General features: G+C 40.4%; 1 protein-coding gene across 2 annotated transcripts in view; it reads left to right on the forward strand.

Annotated features, from left to right (window-relative positions):
- Positions 1-2,003: 2,003 nt before the first annotated feature.
- The window catches only part of HDAC9 (histone deacetylase 9), a 480,254-nt gene continuing 459,034 nt past the window's right edge, over positions 2,004-23,223 (forward strand). Inside the window, exon 1 of one of the 2 annotated variants that reach the window (XM_048068356.2) lies at positions 2,004-2,251. The gene's annotated coding sequence lies outside the window, so the exon portion shown is untranslated. The remainder of the gene's footprint in view (positions 2,252-23,223) is intronic. The other variant, XM_048068353.2, reaches the window with a different exon arrangement.

Here is a 23,223-nt window from a genome sequence, read left to right on the forward strand (position 1 = left end):
CACATCCTTTTCTCACCCCCTTGACTTCCAGTAAATGTTTGCAATAACTCAGAAAGACAGTGATAAAATGGGGAACTCTACATACAAAAAAACAGTTACACATATCCACTCCAGCAAATCAGTCAAACCCATAAATCATCTTTGGCCAGTAGGATTAAGAGTTGATAATGGAGGAATGGCATAGGAATACTGGATCTAGCAAAAGCAAAATAAAGGCTGCCTGAATATTACCATGCAACACTTTATTATATTACTTAGTACTGAGTGGAACTGAGTAGGGCAAGCACATCAGTCACCAAAACTTGAAGTTGTCTCAGATAAGCCTGTCATTTCCAGCCTGAGTTCATGTTCCTGAGTTTCCAATGAAGCATTAAAATAGTGACTACTCCTCTAGAATATAATTATAATGCCTATGCTTCCTTTGAGTAGAGAGAGGACAAGAGTACATAATGAAACAAACGTATGTATCAGGTTGAAGAGCATCCATTTGTCAGAGAGACAGTGTGGTGTGATTTCATCAGCCAGTTTGGACCCAGACCTGTCATGTGGTGCTCCATGACTCCATATCTAGCAATAACTTTAAAACTGATCCCCAAGCTAAAATGCAAATCAAAGCAAAATAATGAGATTCTTCTCCAAGCTGAAACACACACAGTCGCAGATTTATTTCTAATTTTGAGAACTGAGACTTATTTTGAGGGTCACAAAAGACATTGCGGTCCACATTGGAGTTTTCACCTGTTGTGTCCCCTGAGCAATTGATGACATTCAGGCCCAAATTCCAAATCCCCTTCTTTAGCCACCAGCTTTACCTTTTAGTCTTAGCTAGTTCTTCACCACTTTTGGAAACAACAGTTTAAAGCATTTGTTTCAGAAAACCTAACATCTGACATCGTACCTAACATTGCGCTATATTGGAAAGAATATGTAGTCAGTCTTAAAAAATTGAAAACATTATGTAAAACACTGTGAAATTTCTATAGTAGCAAGTGGAAATACATAAATACAAATACAAATTCCAAAGCCTCTAGACAGAAGATAGCTAACAAATTTTTGGTTAGCTTAGGTTTCCAAGAACTAAACTGTGTTGAAGCTAATTTTTTCCTGGAAGGGGACAAATAAACGGAGACGCTCCTATCTCTCGCAAAGATACATCCATCCATAAATGTAGATTACAAATAAATGCAGGTAATACACAATAGACTAAAGCGCTTCAAATGCCATATGAAATGGTATTAGAAAAAGGGAATTCTGGAGGCTGTCAGTCATTACCAAAGAGATCTAATGTGGGCTCAGAAAGATGAGGATCCTCATCATGAGTAGAAGACATCAAGAAACACCAAGACCGGTAAAAAGACCTAAAAGCAAGAGGTCAAACAGAACACAGCCGAGCGGCACTGCAGAAATGTGCAATACTGTCAGTTTCTGACCGCCCGAGGGGCCGAAACCCACCACGCCAGGCCCACACGTGCCAACTTTCTCCACATGGCAAATGTCGCGGTGGAGCCCGCGGACGATGCCAGCCCAGAGCCACGCCACCACGCCTCATCACCCTTCCCTGCACACCTCTGCCGTGCCTGACAGGAGGGTCGAGACCGCAGGGCGAGGCACAGGTGCAGTTTCGGACAGGAAGGGCAGGCTGCCGAGAGGCCTGAGACGCCGAGAGACCCCTCCAGAACCGGTCACTGCCTCAGGGGGAGGACACAGAAGCCCCGGGGTGCGGGGGGGAGCAGGGCCCAGGAGGAGCCCGGCCGCCTCCTCCTCCTCCGCCGCAGCGGGGCCGGACCCCGCCCGCCCCGTGCAGCCGCCCCACAGCGCGCCTCCCCCGGCGTGGTGCCCGGGCGCCTCCCGGTACCCGCGGAGCCGAGGCGCTGCCCCCACCGCCGGCTCCCCGCGGCGTTAGCCCAGCCCGGCCCGCCGGCCCCCCCAGCGGCGGCGCTGGGGATCGCGGCGCATCCCGGCGGGCTCCCCCCTCCGGCTGCCGGGCGGCTATTTTTAGCCGATCCTCCCCGTGTCGCCACGGGCTGCCATCGCAGCGCGCAGCCCCTCGCCAGCTGCCGCCGCCCCGCCTGCCTGCCTGCCTGCCTGCCTGCCTGCCCGCCCCGGCACGGCGCGGCGATGTCCCCCTGACCCCACCGCCACCGCCAACTTTTCCTCGCCGCCCCTTCCCCGCTGGAAGATGGCAGCAGGGGGAAGCACTGGAAGTTGCAGCCCGCGAGCGAAGAGATAAGGAAGGAGGCGGCGCGGGAAGGTGAGTGGCACCGGGATCCCCCGGCCGGCGCCCCCCGGCTTTGCCCGCGGCGCTTCGGGCAGCTTTGGGGAAGTTGCGAGGCTCCCCGTGCCCGGGCTGCCTTCCCCCGGCGGGGCCGCGGCCGGGGCCGGGGCCGGTCTCCTCGGGCAGCCCCGGCCGTGAGGGGCCGGAGCCGGGCGGGGAGCGGGGCGGCCCCGGCTCCCCTCAGCCCCTCGGTGCCCCCCGGAGCTGCCGGGGGTGGGTGGTCGGGGGGCGGTCGGGGGGTCTGTGGCTCGCCTGAGGTTTAGTCAGCTGGGTTTAGTCAGCGGCGGAACACAGCGTTAGTTAATCGCTTGTGCTTATCGGCACTGTAGGGAAATAGAAATACGCTACTTGTACCACACAGAACGTGTTCGCCTTTGAGAGACTCACCCCGAGCCCGCTGCAGTTTGCAGTTCGAAGTGCTCTGAAGAGGTCTAAGAACATCCTTAAGCTGCACGGGGGTGAAATAGGGAAGAAGTATTTAAGACGAGCCTGACGCGGAGCGTGAAGTGCTGAGGCGAATCGTGGAGACCTTTTGACACGTGAAAATGCATGAATGTGCTTTTCTAACCCCAAAGCTGTTGAGAATCTTTGTCATAAACAGCGCGGAATAAGCACGGGCATAGAAAACAGGGAATTTAAAGCATATTTGTCTTTCCACATTGTCAGCTGTAGTTCTGTGACATTTCGTCTCTGTGACAGAAGAATAGTTTTGTGACAGTTATTCAGGGTATAATTTGCAGGCGTACAAAGGCCTGTGCGCTTTGCCGAGAACTCCATGAACAAAAAAGGAAGGTATTTCAACATTAAGGTTTTTCAGACGCCCTCTCCTGATTCCCTCTGCCGTCTCCCCTCCCTCATCTCCCTCTTCCCCCCCACCGTTCCCCAACAGCTTCCCTAGATCTTTCGATACTTGAAGTTATTTTTTTATTTATCGCTTCTAAATTCTTCTCTTGTGTCCAGTGCATTCCTGGATCAGTGGCCTCAGCCCACGTTTGTTTTGTACCCAGAACGCCCACTTTGTTCAGAGAGAAGTGCGGGCTTGTTCTCTGTCATAGGACCAGAGCGCCCTGGGAAGGCAGTTCCATCCCCTCATACTACTCCAGTTGCATCATTATATGTATAACGTATATAAGTCTCAACTATATATAGCTTTCCACAGTCAATGATACAATTATGCACTATTTTGACACCTCTTTTTCATTATGCTGGCAGAGATCTGACCCAAAATGTTAGGAAAAAAACATGTCATGGCCCCAGAGGAAAGCTAGTCAGTCATATTTACCTAGTGCTGGTGCCAGCTTCTTCATATAAATATTGCAATAGCTCTGCTTTGTATGAAATTGGCATTGTCAGCTGGGAATTCCTAAAAGAGGAAACCATGCCATTATACTTCATGGTGACCAAGTTCATGCAAATGCAGCACCATAGTTAGTTAAGCCTACCCAAAACACAGCTCTCAGTGTCAGGTTGCTTTTCATTTTGGTATCAAAGTCTGTGTTTAATACACACAAATATTTTCAACCTGACATAAAAATGCCACTTTTCAAACCAGTGGTGTTTGGTTTTCCATTAACCTTTTTTTTCCACAAATGAAGAACAGTCTGCATGCTGAAACTGGAGTAGTAGTTTGTAAGCTGTTGTGTGTCTTCTGCTTGGCGCTCTCTTCCTGTGTTGAGAGCAGTTCAAATACAAAAGTGAAATAGTGTCCCGACTACGAAAGTCCCAATACATGCTTAATTTTGTGCAGCCATTCCTCTTTGAAAAAACAAACAAACAAAACAAGAAAATAATAATACTATAATAGAATGGTATATTTTCTATTATGAAAAAATCTGACATTAAAAAGAGATTATGTTATAAAACCTATCTACTTTCTAGAAGATATTTAAAGCAGAAAGTAATTTTCAGTTGTTTGTCTCACTACCCTAGATATTCCCATGGAAGTTGCTGTTAAAATGTAATTCGGACACTGAAAATATAGATCAAATTCAGATTTTTCCATCATGAAAATGATATGAATCCTGGTATGAATTACCATGAATATTGAGAGTGACTAAATGTAGTTTCTTCATATTTGCCTAAAGCTTAGTAGGAGAGACATAGTTTTGAAAATAAGCAAGTCTTGTTGTATGTGAACTATTACAACTGATGAGAAATGACAAAAAAGTTGGGATGTAGCCGAGTGATCTCCAAAATGGTAAGTTAAGCACGTATGGACCAGACAGCCTAGCAGACTACCATTGTTTTATATTCCTCAACATTCAAACTAGCTAATTTAAAGCTATCTTGGATATGCGTATGCAGGCTGCAATACAAAGTACGTCTGGTTTACAGTCATGGCTGAATCATGAAGCTGAGTGAGCTTACTGTTTCTCAGGAGTGAGGGTTTTTTCCCTTTTAGAGAAGAGGTTTGGGCTGGATTTACCGAGAATTGTATGCTATTCCCTATATGCATACGGTGTACGTGAATTTCAATAGAAATTCAAGTTAAAAGAATCGGTATGTATCAGAGTTTTCCAGTCTCTCCAAGTCTGTACAAGAAAATGTTCTGTCTGTTGCTGCATTTAAGTAGGAAGGCGCATATTACATTCAGTGAGTTATATTAAAAATAAAAAAGATAACTCACACTTAGAGACAGAACATTGGGCTATTCCATGATAAAATATATTGTCATGCTTTGAAGTTTCAGTAATGATTTCTGAAGGAGTAAGCATTTTCTCGGAGAAGGTTGCATTACTGAATCACTTAAGGTTGGACTGTTTACTGGAATTGATATGTAAGTAAGGCATTTTTAGAGCTAACATCTATTGATGAAATCACCTTTAATTTATTCCATTTGGTTTTGAGTTTGTGGATTAGTATAATCATATATGATGGGAAAAATTTGTCTCCTGATTGAGGTAACTTACCTGGAATGAATGCATTATATTGTGAACTTTGGCCCATGCTAGCTAGGACTGTTCTAGTGTTGACTTTATTATAGCAACATTTATAATATTATGAAGTAAATACGTGTTACTCTGTATCTTCCTCTTCAAACAACTTAAAAATTGAAATGAGGTAGTGCTTAACTTCTGTACAAAAATACTGTTTTAATACCTTGAGTCTGTCTTAAAATCCTTTGCACTCTAAGGTATGATCTAACTTCCCTGGGAGCACATATCCAAACTTTTCCATTTTTATATAACATAGTTACATAACTTTTTGCCGGAGAAGTTTGTCAATGCAAAATGTCAACGTGAGTTCAGAAACTATTTAGAAAAAATCATAGAAGAAAAACATAGCAGGGGTTAGAAAGCATAGCAGTAACGGTTCTGGATCAGAATGTCCCTAACCTGCAAATATTGCAAAGACTTCAGTGTATTCCAGGGAGGTACCACTGCTTCCTCACTCATCTGCTGTTGGGCATCTGGGGGCAAGGCATGGGGCTGAACAGATCTGTGGCTTGACGAGCTCGGTTTTACTGTTCACGCATTCTTACACAGTCAAGATTGGCAAGATGAAATTGTGCGACTCAGAAATCTCTTTATGAGGAAAAGAGACTGAAAAGTTTTGTTATACAGCCTTCAAGCTCAGAAATTTACTTGTCTGTGGCATTAATTCAATGTGTTATGTAGTTTATGAACTGGGCGGATAGGAGGAAGCAAATATTTATTCTTATTTTCCAGTAATTTCTTTGTGGTGGTGTTTTGCAATATAAATATTAATGTTTATCTCCTGCAAATCATGATGCATTGTTGAAGTTTCTTTGTAATGTGTAATAACTATAAAAATAGTTCGGTTTCACAGTTATTGCATAGCTGTAAACTATTTTTGTTCAAGGAAATGAAAGAGTCTTCAGCAAAGGTAACTCAGAAGTGCCTATACAAAGATGACTGCTTATAGTACTTTTTCTGTGTGCCCCCAGTTCTTCAGTCTTTGAGTAGAAGATGCTGGATTCTGTATGTCACCGTTGATTTCTTCTCTGAAGCACTTGGTCTTTGTTTTAAGTCTGTTTCTGTTCAAGATATGGAGCGCTCTTCCTCTAGAATGGATGACTTGGGGGCTTTGCTCAGAATTGAGTCCCCTGTCTAGCTCAGGCTGAGCAATCATGAGCCTCTGTAGTCATGCTGCATGAGTCCAGCTTTTGTTTCTGTGCTGTTTTAACCTGGAAAGCCTTATCTAGAGTGTCTTGAAAAGGCGGCGCAGATCCATCAGAGAAACTGGCAATCCTGAAGAGTAAGTCAGAGTCTTGTGAGCATCCAAGGTATGAGAAAACTTGAGCTGTAACTTATTCATGAAGTAGGTGGTGTGCTGCACAGTGTCTGAGGTGCCTTAACCGTTTGATAAGGGTCTTCCATTTGCAGCTCTGCACTCTGCCTGTCACTTGGAGCTCTGTAAGTTTTCACAGAAGCTGCTGCGGCAATAGTTTTCCCCATTCTTTTTGTGCTGCTCTTACACTGCTGTTCTCATGGCCTTGCACCTGCAGACCCTGACGCTACTGTTGTCAGCTTTCCCCTGGAAGTGATTCCTGCTGGTGTAAGACCAACCCCTTTTCACCATCGCTTTCTTGCACCTTGTTTTCCAGCTTTTAGTTTACGTTAGGAGAAAGTCACCTGAGTGTCTGGTAAGTGTTACACAGTAATATATGCAAAGCTTAACAGCCAGGTAGGTTGCTATGATGAGGCCATGATCAAAAGACTGCTCCAATCAGTGCTAACAGCATTATGTGTGGGTACAGGCAGTAGGGAATTTGAACAGATCAGGAGGAAATTTTTATAGTTTCATGGGAAATTGAAAAGATCGTGAGGAAATCTATGCAGTTAACATGAGTTCAAAAGCTATTTAGAAAAATTCATAGAAGAAAAACAGCAGGGGTTAGAAGGCATAGCAATACCAGTTCTGGATCAGTGTCCCTAACCTGCAAATATTCTGAAGACTTATGATTGTTGTCTCATGTTCTTCTGTCATGAGCGCCTGTGAAGAGCGTGGCTCCATGTTCTCGGTAACCTCACAGGCACTGGCAGGCTGCTCGTAGGTCCTCCCAAAACCATCTCTTCCCCAGGCTGAAGAAACCCAGTTCCCTCAGCATCTTCTCACAGGGTAGCTTCTCCAGCCCCTGACTGTTGTGGTGGCTTCTGCTGGACTCAAGCATCTGTCTTTTACTGGGAGCACCAAAACTGGGGGCAGTGTTCCAGATGAGGTGTAGTGCTCGAGTAAAGGGGACTCCTAAAACTCCATGGTGATAAATGTACCAATTGCTAAATAGCACAAGGTCTTGAAAATGTACAAATAAGGCACTGAGCAGAACTCCGCTGTCTTAAGACTATACAATTAATACAAGCTATTACATGCTTTGAAGAAATTATTACACCTTACATAGTAGAAACACAGTTTATTTGACAGTTCTTATCAGAAAAGTTCCTGAATCATGTTATTTTAGTAATGTGACATTGGAATTTTACTCTAACATACCTTGCATGTATTAAAATATTTCTTTTATAGCCACGTATGAAGAAAATGACACCAACAGCCTATATCCAGGGTTTCAATTATACAAAACTCTAATTACTTGAGTTTTTGACCTTTATCATTAAGTCTCTAGCGTGCCTAAATATTGAGCTGAAACCTTGCTTTAACAAGAGGTGGGTGAACTGCTGGCATGAAAGTAAGTTTTCCAAGGCAAAACTTTGAAACACTAAATTCCAAATGGCAATTAAGCAGCATGCACATAGTAACTATATTTTTTGTTTAAAGTGTACAACTTACTGGCATTTTGCCTGATTTATAGCTATTTAGTTGTTCATAGCTTAAAAATAGAGGGTACATACTGCTGACAATATACAATAGGTACAGGTACAACTATAACCTTTCATGTTTCCTCTTTTGATAGACAGTATAATCAATAAGCTTTAATAACCCAAGCTGTTTTATTTAGGACATAAATACGTACTGTATATAATCTCATGAAAATGTATTATAAATGGGAAGTTCAGCAAGATGAGATGAAGTAATATTCAGCAGCTAAAACTGCATGTATGTTTAAGTTGTTTAGTTTTTACACGTATTGATGGTTGCAAACATAACTGAAGACAAGATAGGAAAGCTGCTGCATTCGTGATCAGGGGAAGACAAGTGTCCACGCCAGGAGCTGCAGCTTGCTTCCCAGTGTTCGGACACATGGAATCTACGGTTTTGGTCTCTTAAGGAGTAGGAGCTGGTATTAGAATAGTGAGTTTTATCATATTCAGCAGAAAATAATAGAATGGGCAGGAAAGAATTTCTTGCTTTTTCAAAGTGCAGCTGGTGTAATCTTCCCAAGTCCCCCCTAAGTTGTTTTAAGACAGAATATACCATCAGTGCAAATTCTAAACAGCAAAAACACGAGCATTAAATAATTCAGCAACCTATTTGAGATAATAAAATAATTCCTTACTCTTTGCAGCAAGTATCTGAATATCACAAAAATAATCTTTACAGGACCTTTGTGAGGAATGGTAGTTCCATTTTAGAAAGTCCTCTAATGCGGTTTAGGTCTGTTCAGCCGACCTCCATCATCCTCACCAGGGGTCTAGCTGAAGGTTGCCAGCTAGATTTGGCCTTTGTGTATCTGTTTTTTCTTAGCATAAAAATCTGAGTAGGTAGGGAGCCGAGGGCACCTGGAGTTCAATCTCATCAACAGGAACAGAGTGAAGATGTCGAGTTGGGACCCTGAACCTTTGGGCCGCAGAGCTGACAGTCAGAGGAGTCCAAACAAAGGTCCAAGGCAGAGGAAGGTATTTTCATTTGTAAATGGATACAGCCTGCAGTAGCAGCATGACAGTCTGTTCCTCTCGCATGTGCTTGTTCGTTGCTGAAAGGTGGATGATTTTCACATAATACAGAGCACTGTTGAACGTAATGCGATGAAGAAAAGCTGAGTAAAACCCTTTAGAGGTGTTAGTTCTCCTACTTCAGACATAGTAGTTTCTTAATAAGATCTGTGAGTGACGTAAACATCAAAGGGAATATTCAACTGCTCTCAGTAAATCCAGGTTTCTTACACAAAGTCGCTTGGAAGAACATAGAGTCTGTATTTATTGTGTGCTATCATATATGCCTTGTCTCCCACTCTGTCTGGCTATACGTGTGTTTTTTTTTTCCATGAAAGAAAGAAGTTAGAGGCCTGGTACAAAAATGCTGTTTTGCTACCTTTTAATCATTTGGAATGAGACTGCAGAGCTTCCCTTTGGTTAGAAAATGAGGTCAGTATTTGCTTTTTTGGTCAAGAAGCTTTCATCGGAAACTACTGAAAAAGCTGCAGGGTTAATGTGGTGAATTGGTGTGTAAGTCTAGGTTTTTACTGCATGTCAGTGAGGTGCTCCCTGGAGCAGTACCAGCCTTTTACTGTGATGAGATTTCTTTTAGCACTTCTTAGAGCTGATAAACCAGTCTTTTTTTTCCCCATATGCTAATCTATGTCATTGATACTGATTCACATCACTAGGTAAATGCACATTACAAAAGAGGGTGGTAGGAAGGGGTATCTTCTAAACGATTTGCTAAGCAGGACACAGCAGCCTTAGGACTTTGATTGTAAAGGGCAAGGATGAGGAGTTTTGCCATTGACTATAATGAGGTCAGGATGTCACTTTTGCACGTGAAATTTTCATCTTTCCTAGAGATGTTTGTATGGGGAGAAATAGGTAAGATAACACAGAATGCTTGCTGAAAGCTCTGTTTGTGGTTCAGACTGACTTAAGATGTGCTGTGGAAGGCTGTAGTGTGGTCGTCTCTTTCCCAACCGCCAGCAGAAATGGCAGGGAGCACAAAAGCTGGGATTGAAACTAGTAGCAGTTAAGAGACAATTAGTGCTGATATAGTCATTAGCTAAATGATTTAATGTTGAAACGATTTAATTTAGACAGACCACCAAAGCAGTGGGCTTGGGGGTTGTACTAGATGGTCTTCAGAGGTCCCTTCCAACCTCAGCCATTCTGTGATCCCGTGAGCTACAAAAACGTATAAAAATAATTCATGATGATTGGTCTTTCCTATCTTTTGTCAATTACTACCTTCAAATAATGGTGAAGGATTTTTGTATGCACTCTTAAGACCATTTTCTCTACATCAACGTGTGCATGATTCTGTCTGTTCCATCACTACTTTTCCTTATTGTTGCCTAAACACAAGCTTGTAGCTGCTCCAGTGTGTTCGGATTACATGCAAATGGGGTGTGCTGGTGGTATACATGGGAGACTTTCTTGGGCACCTGACAAATTAAATCCTTTTTTTTCCAGGACGTAAAGTAGCAAAACAACTGCTTCCAGAATTCACTGCATTTTTTATGCAGTCTGTTTACATTGTGTATGAGAAACGTGAAAGCACTGATTGACTTTGTAGTGAAAAATCGGGTTTCATTTCTGACCCTTGTCATTTGCAATGGATCCTCTCCACTTACGTATTCTCAGAACGGCCTCTGTACTTCTGGAGAGAGTTGCTGGGATTTTTTTTCCCTGTGAAATCTGCACACATCATTTCTCATCGCTCCTTTCGTTGTTGTGGAATGTTTGTATCGCTGTCTGTGCTTGGAGAGGGGACAGGAGACACAACTGAGCCTCTTCCTTTTTCAGGTGACGTTTGGACCATAACTTAAGATTTGTGCATAGAAACGTCAGAAAGATCAAAATACATTTATGTATAAATAATGAAGCAATGTAATCAATTTATTGTCATATTAAGAAAAAAAAGTATCCTTTGTAGTGTTTTCAGTGTAAATACTTCAGGAGAGAAAATGGTAAGGCTTATTTTTCATATTTTAAGGCTACAGAAATATAATCAAAAGAGAAGGAAGCTAGATTAAAAAATACTTTAAATTCTCCTTGCTTACTCTGATGGAGGATGATTTTCTTGCATGAAATTGGTTAGCTATGTGATTTGTAAGCTAAAGTATTTCACTTTGGGTCCCTGTTGCTGTCGTATGTATACTGTGATTTTATATTGTTCTTCTTTGTGAAAGAGAACACTACATAGCTTCCTGCTCTAGATGTGTTAAAATCAAGATAATAAAAGGACCAAAATTTGTCATTTATGGAGTATAGTCATATCCTAAAGTGTAGGGGAACTGTATATACAGATTGCCAAGGCCAGAACTGAAGTCTAATCTATTTAATTTATTTTGTTCATACTTGCCTTTTTTTCCTTTTGTTAAAGTTTTACATCAGGAAGTGATCTGAACGATGCGCTATGCCCATACAAATCAAAGCAAAGGCACTGACTTTTCATTCTGAAAACAGATTTTCTTATGCAAGCAATTATTCTCATGTCTGCAGACTTTTTCCACTAATATTGTTGTTTCAGGTGAGCAAAGGAATAATTAACTATACTGGTATTAATGGAGTTGATATTACTGACACACATCAAGGTAAATAAAAGTCAGAATTTGACTTGTATCAGGTTGAAAATGTGTTAGCTAGAGATTCAGTCTAATTATACTAAATTCAATCTAACTCCTTGTAGTCATCCAGACCTCAGAATTCTAACAGTAATTGGATTCTCATACTTTGGGTAATTGTAAAAATCTGATGCATAATGTAAATTTGCTGGAAATTTTCCTGTAAAATTTATGTTTCTGGAAAATAAGCACTGTTTAAATAAAATTTCCCTTTTTCATCAGAGAGCTTTTGTCAGAAACTAATAATAAAGCCGTGGTTAATTGATTAATGTGAATAATCAGTGTGTAACTATAGGTTTTTCACCTGTTTTATTATGTATTACAAAACTTTATTATATAATATAGGAGTACAGAAGCTTCACCTTTTGTTATGAAAAGTACTAATCATAATGTTTCTGTTGTGAAGTATGATCTACATCTGAATTCTGTAGGTTTACTGTTGGAGTTGGATAGCGTAGCGTTGGCTGTACCATCACTAGAATTATAAACATAGATAAAATTTAAGGCAGTAAGCATTAATGCTACATAACAAATTGTACTTGAAACCAGATATGTTTCATTCTGCATCCAGCTTTGCAAAATTTATTGCTTACAAACTAAGAGTAATGATGCTAGAAAAAATAAAGGGAAGTTTTAGAGAATGAAAAATATTTTATTTTTATCCTCTGGAACAGATGAGGAAGCTCTTTGTTTTAGTAACTGCAACTTTGTTTAGTGCTGTGGTTCCCATTTCCTGATGGTAATAAATTGGAAAGCTGTCATTTCACTTAACATTGATTGATTTTTTTTTCTTTTGCAATGCATCCCAAAATTAATAGAAGTTTTACTGATTTTACTGCAGTTCTGTAGTAAAGGGAGAAAACAAGTTTTGTTCTAAGATTTGTATGTAAGAATAAAAACAGTAAAATCTTAACTATTTGAATAGAAGTGAATGTTTCCTGGAAGAAAACAGAGGCTTTGGAATTGGATATAAAGGCTGTAACAAGCGACTAGATTAATCTAGATCACAGTGGTTGGTGATGACTAGAAAATACTCGGAGCCAACCAACATTACTGCCAGGGAGGTATCACCTAGGAGGAATAGGAAGTGAATATGCAATCAAAGAATTCTTCATCTTCATTCTGCCTCCAACCTCACTCTAGAAACTGCAAGAAGAGGTCTCTACAGAACTGTTCTTCACTGCACAGTATTTTGGGTCAGTTCCCGAGTTTCATTTTTTTTTTTCTTTAATTTCTCGCTTGGTCAAGAGTCATATCAAGAGTCATACCAACACCTTACGTACTGCAGGTGGAAAAAGAACCTTTCATAAATATGTAGCAAATCAGCTAAACATTGAATTGGGTCTCAAAGGAAAAAAAGTCACTGCATTTTTGTCATTGGTAAAATAACCATATTCACATCATATGCTGGAAATATATAAGATGTACAGAGTTGAGTACCTTATACCTGGATAGGCAATGGCATCAAATAATAGCAAAGCCTGATTGTTCCTGGAATTTCTGAAGGCCCACTCCGTTTTGGTCCTGAGCTTTTAATTGGAAAGAGTCATCATTCATGTCCCAATGAAAATAAACTCAATTTAATAATATAATAGAATTTATTTAATATTCAATGCATAATCCATGAAACAAAAAAGGGATCAACAGAAGAGCCCTCCATTCTGTGTAAGGCTGTGAAATCTGCCATTTTGTTATAGAATGGGACGTATTTTCCCTTTTCTCATATTAACCCAGAAGGCAATTACGGTTTTGAATGCATAAGCACTGGAGACAATTTGAAGTCAGCTACATAACTGAAGTAAAGAAGCTGAAGGACACTTCCAATACTTTTTTAGGTGTGAAGAAACTGTGGCCTCACCTCTAAGAAAAAGTGCTAAGCTCTACTTTCCTCTCTACAATACAGTTAAATGCAGTTAATCTGAATCTGCTGTTGCAGGAGTGGAGGAGGACATTTTCTGTGTGATTCAGGCAAAAAGAATGTTTGTTTCTTTATAATTTTATTCAAATTTCAATAACCCTCTAATTACTTTGTGCAGTAGGCACAAATACTATTTAGATAAGCGGGATGTTGTGACTGTGTCTAAGCACGTAGAGTTTCATCTGTGACTGCTCACGAAGGCTGGGATTCATCTTCTTGCCCAGAGAAAAGTTTGATGCCACTCCAAAACTCTGAGTCTGAATTTAGTTGTGATGAAGTTGCACTTGATTATAGGACTAATTTCCCTGTATATACAGCTTTGTCCTCTGGATGCTCAGGCCTGCATTATAAGCTACTGCAGCTCTGTAGGCTCCTCAAGATACCCAAGCATTGTCAGGCATGCAAGGTGCTGGCAATATTGCCCAGTGATCCATGAGGCAGGGAAGCACGTTACCCAGATTTGACCACGTCCCACTCGTGTAACACATTCAAAAGCAGTTTTGCTTTACTAGCTGCTCCCTGTGTCTCTGTTCTCCAGGTCTGTAACTTCCCACGTGATTCTGATCCTTTCCTTTCTCGTGGCCATGAGAGTAGGTTTAAATGACGGCTGGTGTATTTCGGACACAGGGGAGACAGGTGTCCAGGGCCAGTTGTGATCTTCGACTTTGCAGACTGTAAAATACATCCTGGATAGAAAACTGGAGACGGGAGAGGAACAGCAGGTTTGAAGCAGTGCTGTAAGGCCGCATCTTTGTTTCACGCCTTTCTAGACTGAGTCGAATGCTAAGTGGGCCCAGACACTCTTGATTCAAGTCTCCCTCCTTCAGACTGGAGTGGACACTTGAAACTCCCAGTAGTTACTCTCTCTATTTATGGCAAAGCTGCTTCGTTTGATGATCTGTCCCAGCCAGACCCAGGCAGGAGGGAGCTGACATAGCAGTGCCTCAAGTGTGACAGCTGTGTTTGGTCTGAAATCAAGCCTGGAGGCCTTGCTGTATAAGAAGTTTTACTGTTTTGCATTTCTGAAGCAGTTTGGTGCCTGCTGAGCTGCAGACAGGCAGTTCCAGCAGAGTGCTGGGAGAACTGGCCTTTCTAGAGCTGCCCTCCAGGCCTCACAGTGGGACTCGGGAAGGTGGTGGCAGGGAAGGACCAGCTCTGACTTCTTAGGGTCTCAGCTTCCATGGCATAGCTTCTTGGGCAGCTTGTCTGGCAAATACCTAAAACAGCCCCTGAGCTTTAGGCAGAACCGATTGAGCTTTATCCCTGAACTTGCTTTCTGCCCAGCTGACAAAATTAGGAGCTAGAGACACAAACTTAATCTAGTTCTTCCTCAGTACCTCATGGGAAGTCAGTGAGATCCAGGGGACTTGTCTGAGAGGCCTGAGGACCTAGAGCTTGTTTGTAGGCTGGGCCTCTGGTGTGGGTCCGGGAGAATGCCCTTGGGCAAGAGGAGATTATGTCTGGAGATTATGAAGATACCTGATGATGCTGTAGGGCACACTGCTGGCAGCCTCCGAACGTTTCATATAGGGCTTCATGGAACGAGCAGATGTGGTGTGAAACACACGAGGTGGTCAAAATTTCTGGCTATTAAAGATGAACTTTTTAAAATTGCAATTTAGAATGGTCCCTTCTTCTGGATTGCCTGACATTGTTCATGATCCTGGTGTATGAACATGAAATTTTACCGGTAGCTTCCAAACGTGGTTCCCAGATTTCGTTATTGCTATTAATTCTGTATCTTCCTGACTTGAGCCAAGGTATTTCCTTTAGAAATGAAGTGGCTGCTTCAGATTTTCATACATAACATTTAGTAGAGGCTTGCTAAGGGGAAGGTAAGATATGATGGCTTGGCAACGTGGCAGCAAACCTTTTATTGTATAGTGCTATCTCTTGAACAGATCACTTATTTTCTCTGTTTAGAGGGACTGTAACAATTCGTCGTTTCTTCTGTGGCATTGATGGATTCTTCTGTCAGATCCGGTTTAGATTAGATACATGCTGAAATGTAGACATGAAGACAGGCTATAATGTGAAAAAACACCTTGATTCAGTTTTCTAAATTGATCGGTATGTGAGAACTCAAGCTTGAGTCAGGTTTAGACTTCTAAATTATTTATTAGTCTTTAAAAAAGCACCTGTAATCAATGGTTTGTATTAACTGGTTTCACATACTCATCTACAGTTGCTATGAAAAATCCTAGTAAGCAAGCAACCAAATGAAAAAATGAATGGCTCTTTACTCCTTTCTTCCAAGTGAGCTTTTACTTTTTCTGGATTAATGCTTTTTCAAAAAATACAACTTTGTCTTTCAAATTCATCTTTCAAGCTACCTGTTTTGTAAATTCTTCTCTTTCTCCCACATAGTTTTTCCTTCTCCATTTCCTGAATGGATGGTAAAAGCATTCATCCTGGGGTCACTTCTCCCTGGAGCAGTTCATACTGTGTTTTGTCTCTATGTCCCAGTCATAGCCTCTGGTGAATCAGTGTTTGTGGCTTAAATTCTTATAGAGATTTTACTTTTATCTCCCAAGTGCTTCTATGAGTTTTGAAAAATTTTTGTCTTAGAACTCATTAACGCAACATTTTTTGTAAAAATATTTAAATACCTGCAATTTTAAATATTTCAGCTTTTTCCATTTGCTTTATTTTGCAGGGCTTTAAGCTGAATTTCCTTCTTTTTAAAATTTCATATATTTCTAAAACAAAATTAATGCAGTTGAAAGTATATTAAAGTAGTGAAATATATCTACAACAGGTTTCAGCAAATGCACATTTGCTAAATGAAAATTTGAAGCAGCTATTTATTAAAGCATCTGGTGCAACAATTTTGTGAAAAGACCTCAATACATTGTTACTATACATACATGAAATATTATTGAATATGATATATTTGTACATACATACAATATTATTTTGTTTTTATAAGGTAAATTGCTCTGAATTAAATTCTTTTTATTTTTTCTATGATCTTTAGTTTGTAGACATTCTCTGTGGAGAAAATAACTCTTGCTAAGGATGGTCTGGTATCATCCAATATTTGTATCAATTTTAAAAAACAACTCATCAGGATTGTATACCACTGATGGTGGGTCCTCATTGCATTGTTATAGAACTTGATTTCTTGTCTGTCCAATTTATTTTTTGTTTATTTTCACACTTAATGTAAATGCTAACTAAGATAAAGGGAAGGTTTCACATACTGCAAGTGGAATATAAAATGCAGTGAACAAATTGTAGTCTGCGACCAAACTTCATGTGTAAATCCATGCTGTGATTTGATGTTTTCAGAAATACATGTGTTTGTTAAATCTGGTCTTTTACTTTGAAGTTTGTTCCTTTCAAATTCAGATTTCATAATTTAGAAGTTGGTCCCGCAGAACATTATACGCTCAAGTACTTCAAGCGAAACCAAGAACTGACACTTTTCAAAGTGTGTATGACAGATACTAGGCTTCAGTGTGCTGTAGAAGTAGTACTGTAAAGATGCTTTGTTATTTGTGATATTTTCAACTCAACTTGATTATGGTACTATTCTGTGAACAGTTGCCCCTCCTTTTCTTTTTTCAGATGTAAGGAGGTTGAATAAATTTTCTCTGTTTTTTACTATTGTTCTAAGCACCAGCAAGATGTAATTGCATTTAAGTATGTTATCCCTTTAGAGAATAAATCAATTCCTTTGTTGGTATAGTTAGCCAGTCCCTTTCAGGTAATAAACTTGCTGTTCCTTTTATTATATAACACAGTTATGCCAGCAATTGCATTTCTTTTCTTTCTTAGAGGCAGTTAAGGGCAAAACGGGGCTCAAATATTGTTCTGTAATTGAATAAAAGCTTTTTTTTTCTGTTCTGGGATTATGCTGTACTCTTTGGGGGGAAGAGGAGGAGAGTTAGGTATACGCCTAACGTCATGTTCATATTTAGTTTCATTGATTGTTATTTGGATGACTTGGAACAAAGTTTGTCCTTGTTTGATCAGGGCTTTAAGTCTTATAAAGAATGCACATTGTAAATGTGTTCACAGTTGCATAAATGCAGGTAACGAGTCCCAAGGGGCAGATAAAGACCACAGAATTGTGAATAGAACAACCTGTAATGAGTACATTGACCCTTTCCAAAAATCAGTCAAGTTTGAATTAATATTAGGCAAACTCCTTTAAAGGACTATAGTAAGTCAACACATCAAGCAGTGTGCATAGTAGGGAAGATGTGAGAGACAGGAACACGGAGTATAAAAATAGGGAGAGGTTAACTCACTTTGCTCCAAATGATGAGAGCTTGTAAATAATGCAATTAACCAGAAATGTTTGAAAAATGGATTCAGTGTGTCTGAACAAGAGAACCAGAGTACGCTTTATTTTGTTTGGAGGTGCTGCATTGTTTGTGCTTCTGATACGATGTTAGACTGTCTACTGTTCTGCCACAATCAAAGCAACCTGTATGGGAAATCCAGTGTTCAAGTGAATGATATGGCAGCCCTGGGCAGAGTGAATTTGATCGCTGGAAGAAGTGGTGTTGAAAAAGGCCTTGGAATTGTTGGTAACAGTCACCGAGGTGCCAGCTCTTGGAGCCTTTCTGATAGCTCTGACTTCTGGAGCACCTGTTGTGGCCAGCAAAAGGACCTCAAAGATGTCTATAAGCTATTCTTTAGTCATAGTTGTGCAGATACTTCACTGAATATTCCTGATGGCATACTGCAGTCTTCAAATGTATGATTATAAAAACTACCTCTGTTGTTCAGGATCAATAATTCCAGTAAGTGAGCTGTGTCAATTTGTTAACTTTAAGCTTTGCCTCTAAGGTGGAAAACAATGTACGAATGTAGGCAAGTTATAAAGAAAGAGAAGAATCTTTATTACTGTTTCCAATTAAAACTACTTTAACTCAACTAAAAGATGTATATAATTTTCATATAAAGGGCCAGACATGAATTCTTAAGGGCAAGACAGTAATAAAAGTGTTAGCAAACTCTTCTTTAAATTCATGAGACAAAAGTACTGTAAATAAAAAATAATAATTAACATTGAAATATTAATAATTATGGTAATAATAATTAACATTGAAATATCTCAGTCCTGTGTCTAATATATAATGATCGCTACCAGGAAGTCAATGTGTAAAATACCAAAAACTAAGTCAATATGAGATTTAAATCAGCTTCTTGTGAGTCATTCTTAAGCTTGAGTGGAAGACTCCTTCAGGTAGTGAAAAGCAGGGAGCCTTGGTCATCAGAGCTTACAGTCCTTAAAAGTTCTGACCTTTAAGACCTGTCCTATCTGACCAGCTATAAAATGTTTTTGGTAGTATTTTCAAAAGTACTTGGGGTTTGTGTTTAATTTTCATCACCAAATTGAGAGGAATGTAAGTCATGTCAGCCTGGTTCTGCTCTTGCTGCTGAAAATTGAGGTTAAGTATTTATAAATAGTGTAAGGAGAAGATTAGGGCTGACATTCAGTTGCTTAAATAAAAATGAGGATCTTCTAAGTGACTTTTTAAGAACAATTGGATGTTGGTAGAGGGCTGTGACTGCAGAGTGTTATCATGTAAATGATGAGACTAGGAGATAAGGGATAAATGAAGAGGATTGGAGATCAAAAATCTGCAATGCTTTTATGGTGGGTGAACGGAAGAGGAGACTAAATGTGAACTTAGATATAGCCAGCGTTCCATTGTGTCATAATCTCAAGAGAGCTTTCACATAGAAAACGTGAAAAGGCATTAGAAGGGTATTTTTTGTTTGTTTTTTTGAAAAACAAATAGCTGCTGAATGCTTGAAAGTGATGTGAGGGCAATGTGTTACTGGCGACTAAAGGCTGCTATTCACTGTAACCTTTAGTTAAAGTAACTAACTAAACTAACTTTAGTAAAGTTACTAAGAAAACCTGTATGTAGCTTTCTTTTTTTTCCAAGTCTTGAGTCCCTTTTCCACTCCCCAAGTTAGTTAGGTATTGACTTGATGTAGTGATAGGCAAAGAAATGTAGTGTTTCAGATAGTTCGCCCAAACCACAAGGCACTTTCAAAATACAACTGAGAGTAAAATTTAACTCATTCAGTGTATGGAAGGAGTTTTTTATGGTAAAAGCCTCTGAACAGAAAGTAGCTGTATTGTTGTAAATGTGACTTGTTCAGTGCTTACTGTATTTAGAGGGATGGAGGAAGGGAGCGGCCTGAAAGCACAGGCAGGGGAATGGGTCCACACAGCATCTAGCTTAACCTGGGAAGCAAAAACCTAAATGCTGCTTTTCCTGGACCAGATTATCCCAGAACTGTGTGCAAACCAGAAGGAGAATAAATTCTCTTTTTGGTGGCTCTCAACGTGTTTCTCTAGATGGAAGATAGATGTCTCTCAGACACGTGTGCTGAAGGTTGGTTTCCTTTGAGTCACTTATCCGTGCATGCCTCTATTTCTCAGCCTACCTACACAGACATGGTTCTTTCACCTGACTGCAGAGGAGGTGGAAGTGAGGTGGCCAGCCCCTGTCATGATATCAGCTGGGCACCGAAATACCGATGCATCTAACAAGCATGAGGCCTAGGTATTCTGGGAGTTGGGGGCAGGCAGCAGGCAACATTGCTTCCTCTGGGTCCCACCCGGAGGAACTTCGCTATGAGATGCGAGTGATTTGGAGGGGGCACGCAGCTAGCTCGCAAGGTCTCTGTTGCCTGCCAGCAAACTCTACTGTTCTGTTTTCTTCCATAGCTGGAGGATTCTGCTTATGGGCACGATCAGACTTCTTAAAAAAAATACTAGAAGAGTTGTTTTTCTGTTCTTTTCTTCTGCTCCCAACATTTTTAACAGTGGTCTCAAATAGTCTCCGTGAAACCTTGTCTAGACATGAATAAGGTATGGTGCTCATTAATTTCAAGTCAGACCAAAAATAAAGGTGGTATACTTTAATCTGTGAAATACCAAGATCTGTTTGCTGGTTATTTTTTATATCTTAATTGCTTCTCTCTTAAATGCTACATAGTATTTTTTTTCCTTGTACAATCAATAGTAGATAATAATAATAATAGATAGAGATTGCAGATCAGTTCTGATGTAGCATGTGGACTGGATTTCCAAGGCAGGGGAAACTGTCCACTCCCAGCAATGTGGTCTCTGGAATTGCATATTCTTATTTTGCAAGCCAAGCCCTTAAAACAATTATTATTCTTGCTATTTTGTGAAATGCACCTAAAAGTGTGTATAGACGCAGCTTTTTGATTTCATTGCTGATACCTGCGCACTCTGACTGTGTGAAAACAGTGAAGAAAAATGACAATGTGAAAGATGCAGACCAGTGCAAACGCTCATTGGACAGTGCATAACTGCTGCATGAAATTGCTATCATAGCTCCTTCTGCTTTTGTATATGCACCAGAAGTAGGCTCTTGTCCTGGTAAGTGGTAGGGAGGAGACAAGGAAAGGAAGGAGACGGTCTGTGCTGTTGAAAGATAGCTTTTTCTGATTTTTCTTTTACCAGGAGGTGAATGGACATGTCTAATGCTTTTTCCATCAAAGTGATTAAAAGTAACAAGCCTTGTGTGCTGATTAGTTTGTATCAGTGTATATTGCTAGGGTCCAAGCCTTGCACTCTGGAAATCTGCAGTAGGATGCAGGCAGCTGTGCATCTGTTAATGCCCATTAAACACAACTGTTGGGGTGAGGATGAGAAGCACCTTGCATACAAAATGTTTGAGGATGGAGAACATGATGGGAATCTTTGTAAAGATCTACCTGAAAAAAATGTGTTACTTTTCTCCCTTCAGAATACAGAGGGGATGTATTCAAGGCCTACAGCTTGATGTAAGATAAGATGTGAAATGCGTTCTGAACAGTGCGGTTCCTTGACAGAGGGAGCTGTCCAGAGATAACGACAACATCCAAATTATTTCAAAAGCATATATTATAATAGAATCAAAATGAAAGGGTTTTTTTCTTACTCTTATATCCTAAACATTAATAGTGGAAATAACATTTCCATCAGTGAAATAAGATCTACAATTCTATGTTGTGTTTATTATGGGACTGACATCTCATTTTGAAAGAGCAGAGTTTCAGCTTTCAATGCCTCTCTCTCTAACTGAGGTTTGGCTGTGGCAGGGAAACAGTAATAGTGCATATTTTTCATCAGAACAGCCACTGTAGTTTGTAATGCATTTTCTTTGGCAAGTGCCCACAGTTAGTTATGACTTCCATGCCTAAACATAGGTCACTGAAGTCCCTCCTTCCTGAGGAAGAGGTGTCTTTCTCACTCATAGTAGTAGCAGATATTCCTGACCTGGAAAAGTTACTGTACCATGGGAGAAAAGCCTATAATTTTGTTTCTGACCCTCTTAATTCTCTTGCTATATGGAGTGTATCATGAACAAGCATTTTTGGTGAGTTATCAGCATGTTACTTTTCCCAGCCGCAGTTAGTCACGAGACTAGAAAAAGAGCAAAGCCAATGTTCTTCTTCCTGAGTCTTGGCATGTTGGCTTTTTGGTCTGCATGTGAAGATCCTTTATTTTTGTCAAAGTAAGGAGAAAAAAAGCATGAAACCTTGAGAGAGGCAGTAGACACCAGAAAAGTGTCTTCTTTATTGTCCCAAACTGGAACTATGCCAATAAATATTTGTTACAAAATTAAATGAGTAGCACATTGCATCATTGCTATAGACTTCAGAAGGATCAGATTTTTATTACTGCATTAATACATATTTTCCACTTCCCCTGAAAATGCTTTCCCCCAAGTGAAATGGAGATGTTTGCTTTCTCTACTTAACCATCGAAAAGGTACGTGAAACTGGGGCTTCTTTGACTTGCCTACCGCATGAGTTGCCTTGCACCTCCTTTCTTTCCCTTGTTTTCCCCTCAGCAGATGCTGTCATACTTCCATTTATTGCTGAATGAAAATTCTACATTTTTTGAACACCTTTATACTTTCACTTACTGCTTCTTTTCCTTGTCCTTTTATCATAATTGACTGCTTTAGCTGAAGGCGAATTTTGGGATAAAACTCAGAACTGCCATTCAAGATCAAACATTGTCTTCAGGCAGCCCAGCAAATTCTTATAACCTCTTGCATGTCTTCTTCTGTTTCCTGCTGATTCTCAGCTTTGGGATTGTTTTTTATTCTTGGGTGTCTGCAGGTCTTTCTACCTGCCTTTGAGAAATAAGGTTTCTTCCTACTTATACCAGAAAGAAGAAGAAGAGGGAGGGGAGGGAGGGGGAGAGAGGCGGAGGGAGACGAAGATACGTAGAGAAGAATGGGGAGAGAGACAGAGAGAAGAGAGACAGACGGGAAGAAGGGAGAAAGAAGTGATGTTGATGATGGAGTTTGCCAGCCTTAGAAGGTTTTGTCAGTGACCTCTTCTATCTTCTGGGGATTTGAGGAGAAGCAGGAAAGAGCAGGAAAAAAGCCCAACAAACACAACTTTGTTAGGTGATCAAACTGTTGGAACAGTGTTAACGTGCTAATAAAATGCACTTGTAGCTGCAGCATCAGCAGGCCTGCTTAGTCCTGAAAAGCCTGTGTGCAGTTGACTTTTGTCAGCATAGGGTCAATTCTGTGCTTACTCTTTTATTTTTTTATGGATTTTTTTTTTTTGTGATAGTGCTAGGAGTACTGTAAATCTCCGAGGCTTCTCTTGATT

This window comes from Anser cygnoides, chromosome 2 (genome assembly GCF_040182565.1).
Source record: "Anser cygnoides isolate HZ-2024a breed goose chromosome 2, Taihu_goose_T2T_genome, whole genome shotgun sequence".
Lineage (NCBI taxonomy): Eukaryota > Metazoa > Chordata > Aves > Anseriformes > Anatidae > Anser > Anser cygnoides.